Source organism: Strix aluco, chromosome Z, assembly GCF_031877795.1.
Source record: "Strix aluco isolate bStrAlu1 chromosome Z, bStrAlu1.hap1, whole genome shotgun sequence".
Lineage (NCBI taxonomy): Eukaryota > Metazoa > Chordata > Aves > Strigiformes > Strigidae > Strix > Strix aluco.
Window position 1 is genome coordinate 14,664,885 of NC_133971.1, and position 18,685 is coordinate 14,683,569.

Below are 18,685 nucleotides of genomic sequence, written 5' to 3' on the forward strand. Positions count from 1 at the left end.
CTAACATAACTAATGAGACACTGATAAAAAAAATGTCCAGTTTCACGGTACAAATGTCCAATTTCACAAATCATTTTATGTCTGTTGTTAGTGGTTAGCCTGATGCAGCAAAATGCTCCATAATCCCGCTTGGTGCTAACCAGTGCCAGTGAGGTGATGGATTTTGATGCACTTGTTAGAGCACTGATGCAGGATCAGGCTGTTCAGCCCAGCAGGTGGTATTAAAGAGCTGTGCAGAGGGTAGAGCTGGTCAAATACCAAAGCACCCAGCCCAGAGCTTGCCACTCTGCATCCAGCCACTGTCCTCATTCAGCTATAACTGTGCCAGTGAAAAAGCCACTCTCATCCACCCAGCTGGTCCAGGCATTTTAGCCACCATGGATGCTCTGGCCCATGCTGTCAGGAGCTGCCAGGTGTGCGCCCACTGAGCTGCAGCTTTAAGCAGCTTCAGCTCATTAAGCATTTTGCCCCTGAAGCAGGTGAGGGGCAGCTTTGCCTGTAGAATTTAGGAGTGCTAGTCCCTGCCTGGCAAGGCAAGGAGTGGCTGAGCATTGATAGGTTTCTGGGTAAGAAGCTATTCCCCTGGCCCAGCCATTCTGTATCTGTGTGAGACCTAGCCATCCAGGGATGGTGATGATGTGGGGCTTAATGCTCTTGTAGTACTTTGTGTCCTGGCCTGGGCAGCAGGGCAGAAGCCAAACCCCACTATAGTGGTCTCCTCCTTGCACTTGGAGACCTGCCCAGCAATGGGGAGGGCCGTGGGCAGCCCGTTCTGGGGCAGAGCTCTGTACCAGAGGTAGCTGCCAGGAAGACAGGTGAGTTTCTGCACCACCTCAGGGTTGTGTTAAAGCAAAGAAGGGAAGAAGGAGGTCCACTGTTCCCTGTACCACAGTGGTTTGCTGTTTCTGCCAGAAGCAAAGCTCCCAGGAACAGATCCCAGGTCCCGAGTGACATCAGATCAAGTTGGAATGAGAAACTGGGAAGGAGAACGAAAGAAAAGTTTAGCAAGGGAAAGGCATCAGGCTCATCTGCTTTCGCCTTCACTGACCTGTTGTCTGAGAGATTTATCAGTGTCACAGCACTTGGGGCCGTGAAAGACTGTTTCACTAGCAACAACATACTGTTCTTGTGGGCAAAGGCTGGGGGGGGAATCCTATTACTTGCTACAGGTTTTGGAAAATAAATTACTGGTAATGTGCTAGGCCAGTCTGCCTCAGTGCAAGACTGAGCGAGCAAGGTTTACTGAGTTTCATTAAAAGCTAAGCTGAGACCAGGAATCAATGGGACAACCTTAGTTCCACGGCAAGTAAGATCTTCCAGTAAATCAGCCCATGGCACAAGACACTGTTCAGCTCCTATTTGCTCATTCCCTCATTAAAACCACATGGGTTTTTTTCCATCATGAATGTCAATGTTCCAAATTTTTACAATGTTGAAGTGTTGCATGTGGGGTCTGTTGGTGATTTACTGTTATCAAAATACAGAATATTCCTGGTCCTTCAGCTAAACCAAGAGTGCAGAGAAATTGCATGCCTTGGGTATTAAGTGGGCTCATTAAGTAGAAGCCTTCCCTGTGTAAGCACCCGGTGCTCAGCTCAAATTTGCCAAGCCAGTTTGACAAGGGTGGCTAGGCAGCCTGCCAATTCACACAAACACCTCAAGGTTTTTGTTTCCAAGAGCACAGAGGTGAGAGGGGGAGCACAGGCAAGGCATTGCAAGTCTCTGCAAAGCTATGACTTAGCCAAAGCAGCCTTCAAGTGATGGAGGTGGGAGTCCAGCTTTGCTTGTATTATCATTTGCTGCAGTGAATGATAATTTATCAGTTGCTGCCATCTGATTTACTGTTGGAACAACAGCAATTGTGCAAATGGTAATAATGGCCATGTTGGGGGCTGTCCTTTGCTATTTGAGGAGTAGACTGTTGTCGTTACTGTGCTGCAAACAGTATCCTGTGTCTGCCCATCACTCTCTGTTGACTTCCACACAGTTGTTATCACCAACCCATGTTCTTACAGGGTTTTGGCACTTGCAATTATTGCTTATTTAGGTAATTATTCCAAACAAATATGGCTGATTTTCTTTTCCCTATGCCTTTTAGTTGTTTTTATTTTAAATCTTAAGTCTCTTTCTCCAACATTTTTCTATCCCTGCAGTCAGTTATTTCAACTTATATTTAACATGCATTTGAATGCCATAGTGTTAAAGAGTCTGATGCTGAAAGGAAAGTTCATAGGTTTTTCATGTGGGGTCCAGCTATGGGGTGTCTTTGTGTTCTGAGGATTATTAAAAGCACAAAAAAAAAAAAAAAGGAAAAAGCTTTTCTACTCACAAAAGGCAAGATCAATATTTGGTTACACTGGGCTGCATATGTTCAGGTCAGGATTTCCCAGTGAGTTTTGCTCTTAGTTGTGACCACAGCGAGAAGCGTCTTTAGAAGTTCCTCCCGTAGCATGTTCCACTGCTCAGCAGCAGCCATGGGGAAGAGAAAGGGCTGCAGCACCTCCACGGCCAGTGACACATGTTCTAGTGAAACTGTTGCTGTTGGAAAATGAAAATTTTTGAAACCTATATGTTCTACAAAAAAATACACTGTTTTGGACAGGAAAGATTGCTCATACCCAGATAGGAATTTGGAGGGGGGAAAGGGAACTGATGGATATGGAACAGGCAGAAATTTGCTGGGAATAGTTGATAACTCTGTGATTATGTGGGAAGAAATTTCATCTCTCTGCTCTGAATTAAGGAAAGTGAGAACTCATTTTGGCTGCTCCACGGCTCTAGGCAAGTGTCTGAGCCAGTGGATTAGTAGCTTTTCTGCAGAAAAATAATACCTTATTTTTCACAAAAATCCTTGAAAGGTCCTGTTTCCTCAGTGCAGGATATGAAAACCTCAGAAATCCCCCTGATTTCCATGCGGTAAGAAAGCAGTTTCCCATCTGTTCTATCTGCTTCCTTAGCAGCTCACAAGGATTATTCTGTTTATCTGGTCTCCTTATTTTAGCAGAGCAAGGTAGCTTCTTCACAGAGGGAAGACCAAGTGTTGAAATGCTGTTGGCAATCAGCAGCACCCAGTGTAGGGAACATAGCAACAGAGTGACATGCTCAGAAAGACTGAAGAAGGCAGGATGCTTACTTTTTTTTCCTGAAGCATATTTTGTGGGAGGCATGGTACCTGCTAAATACCACCTGCAACAATGGGCAGGTCTTGAGAGCAGTGTCCAAGGGCTCTGGGCTGTTTGCAGCCCTGTCCGTAGACACCGAAGAGTCCAGGGAGAACAAGGTCAGCTGGGATTACAGTCCCCCAGAGAAAGATGGTGGGAAGAGTAGGGTATTACACACATTTCTCGTAATATTACCAGCTCAGATTTCTCTCTGGTCAGCCTTAGATCACACTTAAGTATGCTTAGGTCAGTTTGGTGTAGAAGGCCCCTGGCTTATGTTGGTATGTCTTGATGCTGGCATTGTGCCAGTTTGCTCTCCTGTGGTCTTACCAGCCTGAGAAAGACTGAACCTAAAGTCCCAACTGTCTATGTAATTGCTTATCGGGCTTGGTTTGGGAAGTTCCAATACATTAGGATGCTCCCATCACTGCTTTTACAGCTTTTTTCTTGGGATTTAATGACTGTTTGGCAATAGGACAGAAGACAAAAATGGATACCCTGTCTTTGTCTTTGAGCATCAGAAATTCACCCATAGTGCTGACTCTGAACCAAGCCTGATGTGCAGCTTAAATGAGAGAAGCTGGGATATCAGTGACAGAAAAGTGGGGGCAGAAGTCTCTTTTACTAACCTGTATGGTTCATAAGGGAAAACATGGCAGTTTTAGGGCCTTTTGTTTAATGTTCAGTGCAGACTTTGTTAAGAGTATTTGCCCACTGTGTTTTCACTTTTATAGTGATGGTGTCAGTCCTCTACACTGACTATTGCCAGTGCTTCTTTGCTGGGTTTCTGAGTGGGCCAGATTCCTGGAGTGAGGCTCCTGGGTACTGGCTGACTTACATGGTTACAGGAGAGATGTGTGTTCCTGAGAAATACAAGGGGCTGGTTTCCAGAGCTGGGTTAAAGCACACAGCAAGTTTTTAAAGTGATTTGTAGTCTGGAAAACCTTTGCAGAGTATGAGTTTGCTGTTTTATCTGGCAGAGTAAAGGAAGATTTCCTTACCTTCTTCACAGTAAGTTATGTGTTTGTAGAAAAGTCCTGCCTGCATCTGCGTAAGACTGCGTTTTCCACTCTCAAGTCTCCAACTCACAGTTCTGGCACCCAAAATTCCTGCATGCCTGTTGGTTTCTTGTGCCAGGCAAAGCCTGACATAAAAATCAGTTTTGAGAGGTGCTTTGCTCACCATTTGAGTAAGAAAATTGTCCACTGGCATAGAGGGAAGTGTCTTGTGCTGCTCTGCTCTTCACCCTTTTTCAGGATCTTCCCAATTACTTGGTAGCTGAATTCTGCAAGAAGTTACTGGTAACTTCAGGTACATCACAAGAAGGTACACCACAGTGCCTGGTGGCGTGTTGCATTTCAGAAGGAGAACAGGGTATTTTTCTAGGCTCTCCTTTACTATATGGATGAGGATATAGTGAACTAAGTATTTTTGCAAAGAAATGGATGCAATTCTCTTGTTTAACTCTCAGAACAAAATGACATGAGTTCTGACATCTCTGGCCAGGCACAAACCTTGAGGAAAGTTTTTGAAAGGGACAATATTATTTCTTGGACCTGCAGTTTATAATATTATCCTTACAAAATGATACGCACTTAGGACTTACCTACATGGTTTCTGACTGTATTTTTGTATCTCCTTACTAATGCATTTGTACACTGAAGCAAGATGAAGAAGAGTCTTTAGTGCTTGGTTATGTCTATTTGAGCCACAGAACTGTAGGCAGGGCAATGTGACAAGATTTTCTAAAGGTTGACCTCTCTATCTCCCATCACCTCTGAAGACATACCCAAAGTGCCCTTGGAGGGCCCAGTTGCTGATGGGATTACTTTATCCATCCATCAATGGTCAGATTACAGGTCACAGTTTTACTCCACAGAAATTACAAAACGAGAGTTGAAGAAGGCTACCGTACAGCGAGCCTGGGGTCAAAGAAAGACTTGGAGCAGCCAGCAGCATGTCCACAAATACAAAGAAAGGATCCTGCATGTGGACCTGATAGCATGTTCATCACTTAGAGCCAGAGCAGTCTTTAATCCCACTGCCTGGCCTTTCCAAGGTGTGCTATAGGACCTCATGCTGAAAGTGTATTCTTTTCCAAATACTTTGGCACAAGACAAAGGTACTCAGAGTACCAGAAAGGAGAGCTGAAGTTTTGGTTGATTCCTCAAAAGAAAAATCAGGTAGATATTCTAAACCATGTGTTCTTTGTTTGTTTAACTAACACGGTGAATTTTTTACCCTAGAATATTTAATGGGTAAGAATTACCTGAGGCATTTCACAAAATGATTCAGACAGAGAAACAAAAGGATTATTTCTTGATAGAAGTGTTTATCTTGTTACTTCATAATGATTTAATACTCACCATTTGAATTTCTTTGAATAACATCAGTTGTGCTAGAGCATGAGTGAATTTTATTTTCCTTCCTTTCCAAACCTCCTCCTTCATTGCAACCTGAACATAGTTGTGACTGTCTTCCTGAGGAGTCAGGCATATAAGGCAGAGCTGTGTTTTTTTCTAGAAGGTATTTTAAAGTCTTTAAGGCTTTGGAAAGAAGAGCAGAACTTCAGTTGCTGTGGAAGTGCCAAACCTGACGATGCCTTGTCACAACAACTAGTCTCAGTTCTCAGCAAGCCTTGAGCAGAGCGACTGTAGATTTTCCTAGGAAATAAAATGCTGGCTGTCACAATACAAGCAGTAAATACGCTTCCATTCCGCTCAGATTCCAAAAGTCAAGTTCTTGGTCATATTAAAATTTGATACTTATTAAACAAAGATCTGTTGTATGGAAATGAGGTCAGCTGACCAAGCCCTAGGTTTTGTGCCTAAAAGTAAAACAGAGTGTCATAATTCTTCAGTACTGTCTCAGAAAAAAGACTTTTTTTCTCCTGAATCACTAAGCCTATGAACAACCAGTGTATCATCCATAGGACATTTTATAGCTACTAACACCTGTGGCTTACTTTAAAAAATGCAGTGTAAAGGTTTTACTACAAAGCCTGTTTGCAACCCAGAGCCCATTAAACCACTTCTCTCCAAATTCCAAATTTAAAACTCCATTTGTAGCATGGATACTCTTAGCTAGTGGCATTTATTTAACACAAAATCTTTTCCTCTGGGTCAATATTCTTACAGACTAATGACATAGAACCTGTACCTTATATTTCATGAGTTGTAGCGATTTCTGAGCAGATCTGCTTAGGCTTTAAATGAGTCATATGCTGATTTTAACAGCATAATGAAGCTCTTTCACATTTTCAGGTATCGAGAGGAAACTATGAAAATATTTCACCTGCAAGAGAGAGTGTGCTACTCATTAGACCTTTCACTTTGGACAACCGAGAAAGTAAACTATTAGACTGCATGTTCTACTGACTGTTGATCTCTGCTGGTGTACAGCTCTTGCTGAACTTGAAAAATGCACCCAGAAATCACATATTCATAGAAATCATAGAACAAAGAGGGACCTTCTTGTTGGCTTGCACTTCAGATGTAGTTAAAGAAGATGGCATTCTAGGTTTCCTTATCAATCTGAGCTTTGTAAATCTTTGACGAGCATCTCTCTCACACTGTCTTGCTCAAAGAAAGAAAGATGAGATATATGAAGTTGGTCAAAAGCAAGAACACCATAGGTACCTTCTCAGTTGCCCCAAAGAACCACTATGCAAATAAAATCTTCCCATTACTTCTTCATCTGTGAAGAATCAGCGTTAACAAAAAAGCACTCCAGACAGAGCACCTCTCACCAGCAACTGTTGTAAGAGCCTTTCCCACCTGCAGGGTGAAATGAAACTAAAAATTTATTTTGCTACTGTGCTGGGTTTCTGTAGCAGGGAGGGGGCTACAGCAGTGGCCCCCTGTGAGAAGCTTCTTGAAAGCTCTCCTGGCTCCAAGTTGGACCCAACTCTGGCCAAGGCTGAGCCAGTTAGCAATGGTGGCTGTGCCTCTGCAATAACGTATTTAAGAAAGGGAAACTGAGAGAGGGTTGGGACTTGTGAGGAGGTGTTATGAGAAGAACACCAATGTGAACACTGAGGTCAGTGGAAGGAAGGACGAGGAAGTGGGGGAGGTGTGCCGGAGCAGAGATTCCCCCTGTATCCCAAGGTGAGAGGGCAGGGCCAACCTGCCCCCACCGGCGGAGCAGAGATTTGCCTGTGGCCTGTGGAGGACCCCGGACTCTGGGGGAAGAAGCAGCCCCCGCTGTTGCAGTTCGGCGCTGGGAGGACTGCACACGTGGAGGTGACCCACGCCGGAGCATCTCGAGAAGAATGCATCCCGTGGGGAGGACTCACGGTGGGGAGAGTTTGTGGAGGACTGTCTCCTGTGAGAGGGACACCACGTGGAGCAGGGGGAAGAATGCAGAAGAGTGCTTCACCTCTCATCCCCTGCCCTTGCGTTGCTAAGGAAGGAGGTAGAGATATCGGAACAAAACAGAACCCAGGAAGAAGGGAGGGGTGGGAGGAGGTGTTTTTAAGATATAGTAACGCTTCTCACTGTCCTATTCTGTCATTGTTGTTAGTGTTTTGAACTAAAGTGATGTCCTTTTTCTCCCCTAATGAGCCTGTCTTTTGCCTCTGACCATAATGGGTGAGCCATCCCTCACCTCAGTTCCTGAGATTCCTTTTGATTCATTTTTCTCCTTTCTAGCGCTGTGGGGGAAGGGGTGAGTGAATGGCTGTGTGGTGCTCAGTTGCCCTCTGGGCTTAAACCAGGGCAGCTAGTCACAGGTATTGGTAAATCACCTAACATGAAAATTAAAGTCTCTGATCTAGACATGGGACAGTCTCATCTGTGTCAGCTCTTTAGCTGTGATATTATATACTGTGTAGAATAATGTAATATGTTAATAAAACTGTATTTCCTTAGGCTTTTTCCCCATACCACTGAAAGGGCTCAAACAAATGAATTTCTGACAATCGTTGATTAAGACTAAATTGTGATGCATGAAAGCTTTGCTTGTGTTTTGCTCTGTTTGTTTCCCAAGGACTCCTTAACTGTTTCCCTAAGCCTCTTTGTCTCTTTAGACAAGAGTAAAACGCTCCCTATGTAGATCACTGATAGCAGAGTCAAGGCCTTCAATGGACACTTGGGCAACTCCTAGAATGGGCAAACTAAGATAAGGAGGACTCAAAGAAAAGGACACAGAGATCCTATCTAGGGAGGATGATTTTGCTGATTTAGGAAGAATGCACCTTGACTTTACAGTGTGCTCTGGAAAGAGGGTCAACTAGCAAACACTGTGAAGAAGGCTACTTACTTCTTCCCTCGACCACCGAAGACCCTCACTCTATTTTTACTACGCATGCTCGGACTATGTAAATGAATTCCGGGAACTCATTATCATAAGACACCCCTTTCCAGGAAATCTAATGAATATGTATGATTTATGTGTATGTAAACTAATGTCCCTTGCTAGTTTTAGGGAGTCACCTCAGGGTGACTCCAGCGCTGCTAATAAAAGAATACCTGCTTAACAGTAAAAAAACTTTACTGTTGAGCCAATTGCTTTGTTTCACCACTAAGTTAATGCACTTGGCAGGGACTAGTGGGAGCTGATTATGCTTAACCTCTATAAACATTTGCAGCGTGCAGGGTGCCTACTCCTGTTTGAACTGCTTGTAAAACTTGGATAGTGAACCATCTGTTCCAAGTGTTTTCCCAGGGTGAAAATGGGGTCCAGGAAAAACAGAATGTTTTGCTAACTGTAAACCAGATACCACAATGGTGATCAGACTCCAGTTTCCCTTAATAGCTTCAAAATCGTTACATTTTAATCACTTACTTAACCACATGATGCCAGTAACACACATGCAAAAGTATGAAAGCTGAAAAATGAAGGTGGTTCATTAAAGCTGATGCTTCTGTTCATGAGTAACAGTTAGAGAGCACTACTTTATGTGCCCTCATTATTGTGTTCCTTCAAGAACAGACATTACAGAAGTTTCTCTGAGAATGAGATGTTTTAGAGACTTCATCAATTAAAATGAAAGGGTCCATCTGAGCCAGCACTTGGTGCGCTGTGGCACCATTTGCAGTCCCTTGGAGGGCATCTGTTTGTTATACAGCTCTTTGAGAAGGCAGAAAAGGTGTCCAGTGCTTGCGTGTGTGTCTGGCTCAGCGTGAGCTGCGCCATGACCACTGCCTCAGTGCTCAGATGTGCCCATGACTGGTGGGGAGGGTGCTGTGCAGGAGGCAAGGCAGTCCCACTCAGGGCTGGCTGCAGGGAGATGTTTGTAACAGGATGCTCAAGCCTCTGGGGAAAGGATGGAAGAGGCCTGTGTGAGGAGTGGCTGCCTGCTCCATTGTCTCCAGGTGGGGACCATTCCCTGCAGGGTCATTTCAAGGGAACCCAAGGCCTGGGCATGGCCTACAACTGGAGCAGGAGCACTGTGGTATCACCCTGCCTGCTCTGGCCACTCGGGGTCACTCTGTTCTCTCCTTTCCCCAGCCTTGAGGTCATGGTCTGCAGTCTGCTAGACCAGAGTGGTCAGACTCCAGCACACAGCATCACCACAGTGTTGACTGGAAGGGGCTGCTGGAGGTTTCTTATCCCTTTGCACTTGGGGCAGGACTGCTGCTAAGTTGGACTGGGCTATGTCCATCCAAGTCCCAAAAAGTCCCCATGGAAATGGCTCCACACTATCTCTGGTGATTTCTGCACTGACCCCCAGGGGAAGAGACTCTGCTAGCATGACATTTCAACCCCAATGGGAAGACCATTTGGGGTGTTAATCTCTTTCTATTGAGTTTCCTATGGAAGGCTGAAATTCACTGCTGCATTTGCTCTCTACTCCGCTTCTCAACCTACATGCACACAAACCACAGGGAAGCAAAAACCCCACCCAAAGCAGCACCTCAAGTGTTACAGGACAAGTGGGCGTATATAAGCAAGAACAATTTATTTTTTCAAAAGATCATCAGAGTAGGCTTTTCCCAGAACCTTTTCAGGGTTTGATAGGCAGAGCGGTATGCTGCAGAGAAGAGAGGGTGAGCTGAGGATTTTATTTCGGTTGGTAACACCAAACTTGGAAGCTCTACACAACAAGGACAAAAATCCTGGTTTAAGTGGCACACAATCAGAGCACTGATAAGTCTTCACGGTGCTGGGAGGACCTGGGAGATATACATATGGTACATTATTCAGCACAACAGCTTATTTGAGGGTGTAACATATGCCAAGCAAGATGACATCAGATCTCAAGAATCTACACTGCACATTGCTGAGCTGATAATCATGACAGTTCTGAAAAGTGGGAGGAGAAGGATAAATAGAGTTTTGAGCAGAGGGTGGCGAATGAATTTCAACAACTGGAATATAAGAGAAGAAAAAAGTTTACTTAGTGAAATGAGGGAACTCAAGTAGCTGAGGAGGAGTCTGTCGTCTTGGGATGTCAGAAAATTGCGGACATCTAGAATGGGGTTTGGCCATTGTTTCAGAGAGCAAGCTGTGTGTTTAACTGGCTTGTTTTTAGTGAAGAGAGATCTCATTTCTTATGGTTAGCATAAGCACGAGTAACCTTTTCAAGAACTAAACATTTACTATTAATAACATGTTGGAGTTACTATAGATTTCTGTCATGAGCTGCTGGTATACTGAATAAAACACTATAAGCCTTATGCTATGTTTTACAATGAAGTATTTTCCAGTTTTGCTGGCTTGTTCCCTTTAGCATGGATTTGTTTGGCATTGCAACCCCAATAGTGATGGTAATAGCTCCCACTGAAGTGGATCCAAGTATATGCTACATAACATCCTTTCACACACCACTGGGTGTGAAATAAAGGAATTGTTCAAGTGTATGAAGTAACTATTTAAATCAGATTTGAACATGAAATGAAAAACCGTTCTGTAGCAAACTGAAACAGCATGGAAAGTTTGCACAAGTAGATGGTAACTGCTTGAATTGGAATCCAGCCAGTAAATCCAAGCTAACATCCTGATGCAAAAGCTTTCCTAGACAGTCACTCCTACGGAGAGAAAGGCACTCTGGAAATGGGAGCAGCAGTAAGCAGTGAGGACTTTTCTTTTTCATGCCTCATGTCAAAGACAACATCACTTGCAGCACACTCCCATCACACTCTTTCAAAGAGGACTTTGCTCAGGCAGTTGGTGTCACCACAAGTTGCAGCATGCAAGTTGTCCTTGGAGGGCTCTCATCCAAATACTGTCCTGCTTCATTTGCAAGAGACCACAAGTGATGGGGTGGTTGCTGTTGATATAAGTAAGTATACCTTGCACTGATGCAGTCCAGCTGAAATAGTTTGAAACAGCTCCCAGTCTGGAGAGAGGCCAAGTGGAGGCACTACTTCGGGGGCAACACTGCCTGAGGAAGTCTGTGGCATGAATGGCTGCACTCACATTAAACACACTGGCTGAAAGACAGCACAGAGCTCCTCAGGCAGGCGTGCTCTGCTGCTTACTAAACACTGAGCTTCTCCTTTTGCTGGAGCAGCTCTGACAGGTGAGAGTGACCCCATCTCAGAACCATTTCAAACTGTGTCTCTCACCCAAATGCTCAGCAGGCAACCTTGGACATCCTTTGACATAATGGTCGTTAGATAACTCCCTGGAAACCACAAAGACCAAGATGAACCTCACACTGAAATGCTGAGCATAGGTGTGGTCATGCAGGTTCGCACACCGGCTTCATGACAACAGCAGGACTCTCACATGATGAAACTTCTGGGCCAGCATGTCTATATCCACAGCTAAGATCCTTCCTAAGGGTTTTTAGACGCTGTTGCCTCTTAGGTATTAGCTTCATCTCATCTCTGTTCTAATTTTCACGTCTCATTGACAGTGGAGACATCAAAATGACACCCATGGTGGCACACAGATCCAGTATTCGCAGCCCTGGAAACCCTGTATCAACCTCTCAGTGTGGCTGAGAGCCACAAGATGCACCAGATACAGCAGGAATCTGAGGTATGGTTAAGCAACAGGCAGGGAGAGCATGACCAAGGCTCACTGCTTAATTATAGGATGGAGCTGTGCACACAGCTGGGTGCCAGGCTGTGAGATACCTGAGTCCTTCCTGCTGCAGATCCAGGCCACCCAGCCACTGCACACCAGCACATCCCAGTGAGACCAAGCCTCCTGTTTGCACAGCTGTTCCTCCAGAGATGTGGCCAGCCCTCCCTGTCTGGTTATGTCAGGCAGCCTTTTCCCTCCAGGTGGAGACAGTGACCAGCTTTGTGTTTGGTTTTCTTCAAGTGGTTCTGGGAACAAAATATTGCTGTTACTACTGCATTTCTGCCAGTGTGTGAAAAAGCAGGTGTGCCATCTGAGCAGGGCTGATTGTTGTTTAAACACTCAGCATTTTCTGACAAAAACACTCTTTGCTTCCTCCTAAACAAAATCACTCAGCTGTGTCCCTGCCATGGGCAAGAACATCAAACTTCTCAAACACCAGCAGTTTTCAAAATTTTGGGAAGTTAACACTAACTGAAAAGGCAATCAAAGTGTTTTCATAAGGTGATCTTAAATATATGCTTTTGAATTATAAACCCTTATAATTTCTCTGACAAAAATACTAGCCAGTATTCATTAGGACAAGCCTGAACTAGAGAAAGGAAAACACTGTGTTTTTCCAGATCAGGATTGCTTTGGACACCATTGCAGAGAGTTTATAAACTGTGGAGCTAGTGGGTCCTTCAGCAGCAAAGGAAGATGGGGTGGCAGATCTCCTGGTGGTGTCCTGCCCTGCCTGGATGTGACTGCAGTGCCTCAGAGCAGCCCTCTCCCTGCACCCAGCACATTCCTTCATCCCCAACCCAGAGCTCCCCATCCCTTTCTACAGCAGAGACACTCTGTCTCCCTTGCCAGAAAACACTCTGGAAGCAGCAGGGTTTGTCCTGCTGTTCAACACCCTGCCCAGCATGGTGGGGTCTGGGGATCAGTGCTATGGCTCCTACAAACCTGCTCCATAGAACTTTAGAGTTGTGCTGTATGTAGCAGAGAGTAAAACCTGTTACAAATTCAGTGTGCTGGGCTTGACCAACTGAGGATTTAAAATATAAGCAGATGGAGAAAACCTCCATATTTATTTGTAATTACTTCTCATGTTGTTAAAAACCCTCCATAGAAAGCTATATCAGAAGACATGGTGAGAAACATGAGATTTTAGGTTTTACAAGGCAGAAAGACCCTCCCCAGTCAACACAGCTGTATGACAATCTTTTCTATCTAACTCAGCATTTAAGCATTATCACCTCTTGAACTAACCAGCTGCTCCACGACCCCACAGTTTTGAAATTTTTACAATAAGAAGACACACATATACCTGTGTACAATGTCACCTACACTGGGCTGTGTGGGCAGGTGATGCAGAAATAATGCCATGTGCATGACAAACACCACTATTTCACTCTGCTGCATCAAGCCTTTAAGAAGAATCCACGTGAATGTTTCCAAAGCCCTCATCAGGATTAGCTTTCATACGTGGCCTGTTCATGCTGCTGCATTTTCATTGCCTTCTTTTTGAGGCACTCCAGAGGCCAGAGGAAGGCATATTAGCTGGAGTCTAGTAATGGAAGTGAGACCATGGTCTGTGCAGGCCCAGGGACTCCACAGGGACAGGTCAGAGCTGCTGAAGATCTGTATGCTGAGAGCTAAGCCCCTTACCTATGTTTCTGTAGGCGAACCTAACATGATATCTTCGCTACTCCCCAACAACATACTTGTGTTTCCCTGAAGGGGAGGTTTCTGGCTCTAAACTTGGGGTGTGGGAAGGAAAACAGTTGCAGTGCTTTGATAGGGAAGAACTCATCAGTGAAGACCTGATCTTTACATCGGAGTGGAGGTGGGACTGGGAGGCAGTGGGGGGGAGGAAACCTCAACTATTTTGATATGTTAAAGGTGGCAGGTGCCTATTTTCTGACACTGTTACACAACCATTTTACATATGCCTTTTTTCCTGGCCCTCAACATATGGGAAGAACATTATTTCTTCTTCTTTTTAAAACAGATGGAGGTTGCTGGTCGCCACAGCTCTGCCAAGAGTCAGTTCACTATTTGGAATGTACATGGACTTGGTAAAATATGTTCCTCTTATGAACTGGCTAATCTTTGAAACTTAAGTTTCCTGAGTTTCCTGTACCATCTTCAAAGAAAAGCAGTTGATGCTCCCCCCCACTCCCCCCCAAAAATCATGCTCTAGAAGTCAAATAACTCAGAAAACAGGAAATTAAATGAATTACTGCAAAATCCTGCAGATGATTCTAATTTTTTTTTTACAGCTAATAAAGATAATGTGTTGTTATACAAAACCATAGAAGTAGTCACACTGCTAGATTTTTTTGCATGTAATTTATTTACTTACACTATACTTAGAGACCTTTTTCTGTAACCTTTGTTCATAACAAAAGAAAAAGGGTATCTTTCATGCAAGGTCTTTGGAGCATATGTCTCACAAGGACTTCATCATGACACTCTCTAGAAGTTCAGCAGCTTATCAATGAGATCTTTTGAGCTCAGTGTTCAAGAAGTATGCTTCCACACACATACCAGCAGAAACAGGAGCAGTTTTTAAATAAAGACAGGCCCAGTGACGATTCCCAAAAGATTAAGGCAAGAGACCAAAAGGACTGATCTTCTTAAAGAATGAAGAAAGCTCACAGATTGGAAGTATTACTACTTGCTGTACCACTCCAGCATTTCTGTTTGCTGAAAATGATCAGCATGCCTCTGCTGGGCTGGAGACAGCAGATGGCACAGTGTGCCTGTCCCTCAGGGGACTGCTGAGTTATGTAAGTGGAATGAGTTTTGTTGGTCTCAACCCAGACAGGTCTTATCTCAAAGGCAGTCATGACTGCTTCATATCTTAGCTGAAGCTCCAGCAGAGAAGCCAGTTCTGAATGTACATAGCAAATGAAACATCCTAAAGTTTGGTTTCCTACTGGCACACTCCTCCAAGTTAATTTTTGGTTGTTTTTCTTGTAAGAGACCATCCTTCTCCAGGCCTAGCACCTTCCACAAGTATCAGGAATGTATGGCTTCTTAAAGAATATGAAATGCTACTCAGTATTTTGTGAAAACAAGCACCAGTGAGATACCCAGAGTGGGCTTGTATTGACATTAATGTGTGATATGAGACTACCTGAGAAAACCTGCCATATGGTATCCATTGAAAATCGCCACCCCCAAGCTTTCCTGATACCTTTGCAGAGATTTGTAACAGAAATATTACAATTATAAGACTGTAGAAATATGCGCCGAAAGTGTATGAGAAAAAACAGTCAAGCAAGGGTTAGAAGAATGGCCTGTGCTCATACCCAAGGACATGACTGTAAGTGATAAAGCTGGTAAATGCAGAGGAATGTGCTGTTTACACCAAGACCAGAGACCCTGTGCTCTGATAAAGCCACACTCTGGTGCGAGGAGGATGACAGCAGAAGTACAGCCTGGTGTACATACTGTTCTTCCAGCTCTCCCAACAGGACAGCAGCCCACAGCTGTGCAGATACCCAAAACTAGGAAAAAATCTAGTCAGGAATTTTGCCGATATGTCTTGCTGCTTTGGAATATTTGCAGGTGAGAGTGTCAGTGGGTAGAAGCAATTTATACAGAGGTTTGTAAAATAAAATTCCACTCCTCTTTCACAGAGTCTTGTGCTTAGTCTTCTTACGTTAATTTCCTACACTGATAGTAAATAACACTTCAATTTACAGCTGGGAGCTGCACCTAAAGGAGCCCACTCCTGAAGCTTTATTAAGACTGCCTTTCTCAACATTAGATCTCAAAAAATAATAATTGACAACCTAATATAACCAGAGGCCATGGGAGCTATCTCCTACCTGCAAGACATTTTGATTGTCTGTGGCATGAGAAGGATAACAGAAGGTGTGTTTAAAAAAAAAGCATGTTTGCACTTTCAAAATGTCATTAGTCAAATGGCTGTCTAGACCAGTAACTCCAAACATGTACATCAATACCCGTATGGGAGCTCAGATCAGTCACTTTTCACCTTGTAGGAAATTATCAGAAGCAGTCAGGAGAAAAACTCCCTGTTGTTCCCGACCTGGAAAGAATGTTGCCTGAGGTGCCAACACAAATAGCTAGGTGCGAAAAGTCAGCCCCACAGTGTGGAGGGTTGGGAGAGGGGATGAAATAGGTTACTGCAATATCAGAGAAAAGATTCAACACTGCAGAGTTCTGTTCCAATAGTTAATGGAAATGGCTTCTGAATGAAGTGAGAATAAATAAAATGCCAGAAATCAAGCTTTACGCTTGATATGCCTCATTAGTATCTGGAAGGTACAAAGGCACAGAGAAAGTGCTTATGAAGAGATGGAAAAAGCACCCATACTTCAGAAAGATAAACAGAAATGTCTTTGCTAAAGGTGAGGCAGGTTGTCTGAAATAAGCAAGTAGCAGTAAGGGGGGGGGGACGACTTCAACCTGAGATCTGATTCTCTTAGCACTCAAATGTATGCAGACCAAGTGCTCTGAATCTGGGAGCAAGGCGGAGTCAGTTACGACGAAGAACCACGAAAGGTGAGGTCTGTCAGATCACCAGAAAAATGGGAGTAACCTCACTGGAAGACAGAATAGATCAAAGCAGAGGAAACAGACCTCAAGCAAAAGTGATCAGCACGTCATACCTGAAATCACTGCTGAATTGCAGAACTCCTCGGGAGAGGTGGCATCTATAGCTCAGTATCTGCAGTACTCTTTATATGCAAAGCAATGTTTATGTCAGCTGGATTAATACGGGAAACCTTGAAACTTTCCTAAAGAGGAATCTCAGCCCATGACTGGAATGGCTCAGGGTCACTTTCCTCAGTAGCTAGAGGGGCAGATAATTCACCTAAGATGATTCAATACCCTTGACAAGCTGCAAAGGCAAGATGCATGCTACACATGTACAAAGTCTGTACAGCTTTTAGCCAGGACCAGTGAAACAGAACAGAGGCTTTGTATTGCCCATTTGGCACGAATCTCAGTTATGTACAGTATCAATGTGTCACAGGGGCTTCAGAAACTCTTCAAAAGAGTGCAGTTCTCTAACACCAAGAAGGGACTGGACCTCTGTCCTAACATCAAGCTCCTCCTTCCTTGCTGTGGCTCAGCTATTCACTGCTTGGTATGTGATACAGAAGCACTGATACATTCAAATCACTTTTCAAAAGCAAGAGCTATCCACACATTGTGCTGCCATGCATATGCAAATGATTATCTAGTCATACTGAGTATAGTTTAGCATCCAGGTCTAGACTTCAAAGACTGCTCTACTGGGCAGGAGATATTCAGTGGTCTTTAGAACTAGTTATTGAAGCGTTTTCCTTTGAATGCTCTCATGTGACTAGTACAAACCCATGAACTATAAGGAGACAGCTGTTTGAGGCTATTACATACCAATGCTGCTACAGAGGAATCACCTTTACTTCCCAGCATTAATTCCTAGCTCTCAGTGACCTGTACTATATATTATGAAGGTCAGTCATTTGGGAATACATGCAAAGAGGAAACACTTTGTAGCTTTCTGCAAGCCCAGAAGTATCACCAGCCTATGAACGTCAGATTTCTCCACTAATGTATGTAGCTCCAGACTGATGGCTCATGGCAAACCTCAGGTGTTACTTTGGCAAGTACTGGCTTCCAAGAAAAAAATCAGAGCTCTTTTCTGCAATGGCTCAGTAATGCTTGGTTAATGGTTGGACTAGATGACCTTCAAGGTCTTTTCCAACCTTGATGATTCTGTGATTCTGTGAAGAGTGCAAGAAAATACTTGTTAACCACATTATTCATGTGAAGGAAACAGCTCTTTCACAGTTCTGGGAAAATAAATTATTTAGTCTAATTTTGATGTTGGACCCTGCAGACAATCACTCTAACCTTTTGTCACCGTAATAATAAGTTTTCCTTTCCTAGTGCTTATTTTTCTCCCTGGTAGATACTATGTATTATGCTCTTGGGTTTCTTTAAGACCTCTTTTTTTATCTCTCAGTACTGGTTTCTAAAACCATTCATTTTTATACTGTCCTCACTTTACTGCTTAAGCTTTTGTAACATTTTAGCACTCCATCTATATTAATCGAAAGCTTAGCCAGTCCCACAAAGGCTGTTTTCTCCCTGTTTAGACTGGCGATGTGGCAGGATCAGAATCTGATCCGGGCTGCTATGGGCTTATCTTTGTGGGAGAGCAGGAACTCAGTAACAAGCCGCTGCAAGAAGAAGGTGTTCCAAAGCCACACAGATTCGTCACAGCGCTTGCTACTCCAAACATCCTCACTCCCACTGGAAAGAAAAACAGTGCAGAAAGGTGCCAGCGCTTGTAAGCTGCGCTACTGAAGCGGGTATCTTCTCAGATGAACAGTCTCTGAGCGGCCTCTGGCTCCACCAACTGGCCTATGATACCCTTAACAGAATCACAGAATCGTAGCAGGGCTTGGGTTGGAAAGGGACATTAAAGATCATCTAGTTCCAATCCCCTGCCATGGGTAGGGACACTTTCCACTGGATCAATGCCCCAGTGCTTGCCCCCCAGAAATGCCACTGACAATGGCAATGTTTCAGTGGAA